Below are 5,213 nucleotides of genomic sequence, written 5' to 3' on the forward strand. Positions count from 1 at the left end.
AAACTGCTCTTTTTTCACCCCAGGCACTAATCCCAAGGAGAAGGGTTGCTTTTCCTCGCAAAAGGAGCTTTCTCAAGCTGCCCCTGCGTTTCCCATGAGCTGCACTGCAGGTGAAACATCCAGCACATCCCATGGCAGCATCCCAGTCCCTGTGGGAGATGCTCCGGAGCCAGCGAGGCAGCCAGGAGCCCCTGGGCTGGCCCTGCAGGGCTCCAGCTGATCTCCCAGTGCCATCAATCCCCCCAGTGGGATTTTACAGGGATTTCCTCAGAGTGATGCAGATGCCCAGGTCCTCCCTCCAGAGGCAGCAGCTCCACTTCAAAATCTAAAATCCCAACACTTATCAGGGCTCTGCTTGTCCCCCCCTCTGCCACCCCACTGAAATGTCCCATGTCAGTCCTCCATGGAGTGTGACAGATGTGGGGACACTGGTACCACTGGTGTCACCTCCAGACCCACCTGGGGTTGCACCCACTGCACCCACCAGCTGCTTTGCTGCCACTCCAGTAGGTTTAGCCCAAATGTTTCCTCCAGCCACCTTTTTTTGGGGCCTATTTATCTCACTTTGGGTCATTTTTGTCTCTTTTTTAACTCCTGGAAAGACCTCCATGATGGTGGGGTTGAAATAGAGGAGTAGCTCTGCACTTCCCTGTGGTTCCTAACCCGGCATCTGACAGCTTTTTCATGTAAAACAGTTAAAAATCACATTACTGGGGACACAAGATTCTGTTTTAGTCCCTACCCCACATCTGGAAATGTCTGGGAGAGCCATATTTGCTCCTGGAATTTTTACAAACAGCTTTTTCACCCAAAAAATATTCCAGAGTACCATGGAATGTCTGTCCAACCAGCCACTCAGCACTTATTCAGCCCAGCTGCCATTCCAACTGAGTGGATTTCCCTGTCCCTGAACTTTGAAATAAAACCAATGTAATTTAAAAACAAACAAACAAAGAAACCCACCAAACCAAAAACCAAACAGAAACAAAAAAAAACCACAAACAAACAAACAAAAAACCCAAACCAAAACAAAAACCCAGAATAAAGGCGTTAAACCCAAGCAAATTTTCACCTAAACTCTCTGTGCCACGTCCTTTGGCATTGCCTCAGAGAAGGGGTTTTGTTTTTTGAGGGGGGAGGCAAATCATCCGAGTGTCAGCTCTCCTGCCTCTTGTTTGGCCTCCTCTGAGCACCAGCAGCTCTGGTTTGGTGGTTTTCCAAACCCCTCTGGAGAAAGGATGTGCTCGGCAGTTGGAGACAAAAAGGGCTCATCGGGCATTTAACAGGAACAAACAAAACCAACTGGCTTTGGAACCAGCAGAACCCTCTGATCCATCAGTTCTTTTCCCAAATTAAGATGGTTCAGGCTCACACAGTTTCCAGTAGGAGCATTTCGGGTCTGCAGCCAACAGGAGGAAAAAAAAGAAAAGTTAAAACACGGCTTAAAAAGGATAAAAGACAGTGAGTTGGTGCTTTTCTTCACCTGGGCAACTTTTCAGGCTGTTTCAAGAGATGTCCCTGCAAAGTCACACAGGGGTGATGACACCTTTGGGTGTCATCAGGGCAACATGGGGCTCAAAAGTAGCATCTCCCCAAAAGCAGCATCTCCCCCCTCCAGCTGTGCTCCCCCCACACACACTTGGATGATTCCCTTTGGACACACACCTCAATTCTGCATCAACCCCCAAACAATGACCCCAGGCCCAGCTCCTGCACTGTCCCAAGCTGGAAAGATGCCTGAACAGGATGATTTTTGCATTAAATCCCCTGAGAACCCAGAGATGGACAAACTCCACCGCACAACCCGAGGACCGGAGGCAAAGGAAAAAGCAGGGATGGGAAAAGCAAGGAGCAAGCAAGGACGATGTCCCAGCACAGCTGGATCCTCTCAGCATCTCCCTCTCCTTCCTTATTTACGGCTGGAGCTGAATCCTCCTTGTTCATCTCCCTGGCAGAGGATCAGAACTCATCAATTCTCCATTCGCCGCCGAGCGTCCTGTTTCTTTCCATACATTTTTTTTTTTCAATTATCTGACAATGAAACAATTTAAAGGAGGATTAAAAAAAAACACAACACAGAGAGGCCAGAAACAGCTGTCAGTGTGCTTAGAAAATGAAATAAAATCTCCTTGGACATCCCATCCCACTGCCTTCGCCACCATGCAGAGCCGGGAGCATCGAGCACAAGCTTTAAGGTGAAGGATTCAAGAGTTTATGGGATTGTCCAGCCCCCATCAGAGGTGTTAAACGAGGGATTCAGGGATAAGCCAAGGATTATGTAAAGCAGGTCTTTAAGGACAATGTGTTTTTCATTCAAAGGTTCAGGCATGTCTAATAAAAGGGGATGTACGTCAGAGCCAGGGGGCTCTGCCAGCACGGCTGGGTTTGGGGAGAGCAGGGCTCCAAATGGGAAAATAACAGCCCTAAGCCTTGTAAAAACCAGGAGGTGGGGATGGACCCGGCCCCAAGACTCTCCACTGTTCACAGAAGGAGGAGGAAGAGGATGGTGGCTGCAGTGACCAGGAAGAAAAGGGAGAAGGGGTCGGTGCAGCCCCTCCACAGGGTGATCCTGAGCACCCCCTTCTCTGCCAGGAAAAGGGAATTATTTTGCAGATTGTTTTTACCTGTTGGTGCATCCCAGCCCTGGGATCCCAGCCCAGTATCCTGACCCAATGTCCAGAAGATCCAGCAGGGCTTGGACCACCTCTGGCTGTGGTGGGACAGCCACTGAGATGTAACACCAAAAGCCCCCCCCCAAAACCCCTTCCCAGTGATCTCTCCAGCCTCAGCTTCCCTAATTATTCCTAAGCTAAGCAGGCACACTTTCAATTTCTCCACCGAAAAGGCAATAGATTATTATCCCCTTTAATTAAAAAGTGTGTCAATTTTATAAGCAGTTAATTAATAATTCCACATTAACTTGATTGAGTGCTGGGAGAGCACTGTGCTCCTGGGGTCGGGCTCAACCTGCTGGGGTTATTCCCCCCTAAACCAGGGGATAAAATCTCTGTCCTCAACAGGTTTCAGGGATAAAATCACAGCAAGTGTCACCCTGGTGTCACCCAGGTGCTTGTTCCCACCCTGCTCTGCACAAACTTATTGGCAGCACTTCTGCTTTCAGGCCATGGCTGAGTATGAGCAACTCCAATTAATCAGTGGCTGCATAAATCATAATATGATGAATTATAGCTCATTAACAATAGCAGGAGGAGCACAGAGCATCACTCCTTCCCCTGGCCAGATCCAAGTGCTGAGGAGCCATCTCCTCTTCCTCCTCTCCCCACCCACTCCCAAACCCTCAACTGCAAAGGGGATTTTCATGCATCTCTCCTACAAAAAAGTGCAATTCCAGGATATGAAGTAGTCATTAATCACCCGGAAATTGTGCTTGTTACAGGAGAAACATCAACAAAATAATCATAAATTGTCTGCCAGCCCCCGTTTGTGGGGGCACACGTTTGTAAGAGGATGGAGAGGCCTCTCATTTGGCTGCTTTAATTAGTGATTAACCCTTTGCCACACGCTGCTGAGCTCCTTGGGCTGGAAGTCAGCTTAAAGAAGACAGAAGTTCTCTATCAACCTGCACCTCAGGAAGTCTTCCATCATCCCCACATCACCATTGGCCCATCAGAGCTCCAATCAGTCCAGCAGTTTAATTACCTAGGGAGCCTCATCTCCTTGGATGGTGAGAGGACATGGATGTGCTCAGGATCCCACTAAACTGTGGGAGAAGTCCCAAACTGCAGATGCCAAAGTCTGGGAGGAGCAGGATGTGACCACTTCCCTTTGGAGCTCCCGACCCACCAGGGACACCCCCTGGTCCCACCAAGGGGTTCTCAACCCCCTGGAATGCTCTGGGCCGTGGGGACTAGTGGAGCTCCAGGGCTGGCATAGGGAGGGATGGTGTTAAGGGAGGAATCTGCTAACTCCACAGACTGTGCTGAGCAAACCAAGATTCATATACAGGCTGCTCCCAGCACCTGGAGAAGTCCAATCTCACGTGAGGAATCATTTTTAAGCCCTGCTGTTTGTTCTGCTGTGACAGGTCGATGGGGAAGGCAGGAGGCTCCGCTTCCCTTTTCCCCCTCCAATCTCATCAGCTTTAATTGGAAGAATAAATGAGACCTTTCCTTCAAGATAATTATACAAAACATTGAATTAAATTACTCTCAGAGATTTTTTTTTTCCTCTCCACTTGTGTCAGGCATCTGTTGTTTTAAATAATCATCTGATGAACATTTCCCTGCAGCTCTCCCTGCTTGTGGTGGGTGCATTCGTCCCAGGTAGGGTGGCCAGAAATAAATCAAAGAAAAGGGGTTTTTCTCCCTAAAACACAGAATGGTTTGGCTTGGAAAAGCCTGAAAGCTCATCCACTTCCACCCCCTGCCATGGGCAGGGACACCTTCCACTAGCCCAGGTTGCTCCAAACTGGCCTTGATTGCTCCAGCTTCCAGGGATGGGATGTTGATGAAGTGCTGGGGGAGCTGCAGTTGAGCACAGCCCACACGAGGTTCCTGAGGTCGGGCTTAACTCCTGGGGTTGGGCTTAACCTGCTGGGCTCAACTCCTCCTCCTAAACCAAGGGATAAAAATGTCTGCCATCAACAGGTTTTTAGGGATAAAAATCACAGCAAATCACAGCGAGTGTCACTGTGGTGCCACTCAGGCGACAGAGCTCGAAACGAGGATCTTAGAGGTCTTTTCCAACCTAAATAATTCCAGGGTCCTGCGATCACACAGATGCAGCAGGATGCTCCTGTGCCCACCCGCCGAGGCTTCTGGGCTGGCACAAGGAGCTTGGCTGCGCTGACATTGGCACAGTTAATGATTTTAGGAGGAGCATTGGGACAACCAGCTGGGAAACATCATCATCATCATCATGGCTGGGCTTCGTGAACGGAGATTTGGGAAGGCTCTACCCATGTTTGTTACAAACACGCTGGTGGCTTATGAGGCCAATACGAAATAGATGGGTCCGATTGCAAAAGGCACAGCAGAAAGACTCCTTAGGTGGTATATTCTGCAAGACACGGTTCTTTCTGCGTTGTCTTTTCTCCTCAAGGGTGATCCTGCTGCGTTCTCAAAAGCATCAGCAGCGTTATAGATGGGGTGTCTGCAGACCTCCCAATTGGAGGCCAGAGTAGACCAGTTATGGTGGTCAATATGGCCAAGGCTGAGATGCTGTTTCAGGGAGTCCTTGTATCTCCTCTTTGG

The sequence above is a fragment of the Manacus vitellinus genome, unplaced genomic scaffold (genome assembly GCF_001715985.3).
Source record: "Manacus vitellinus isolate BGI_N305 unplaced genomic scaffold, ASM171598v3 scaffold_52_pilon, whole genome shotgun sequence".
NCBI classification, from domain to species: domain Eukaryota; kingdom Metazoa; phylum Chordata; class Aves; order Passeriformes; family Pipridae; genus Manacus; species Manacus vitellinus.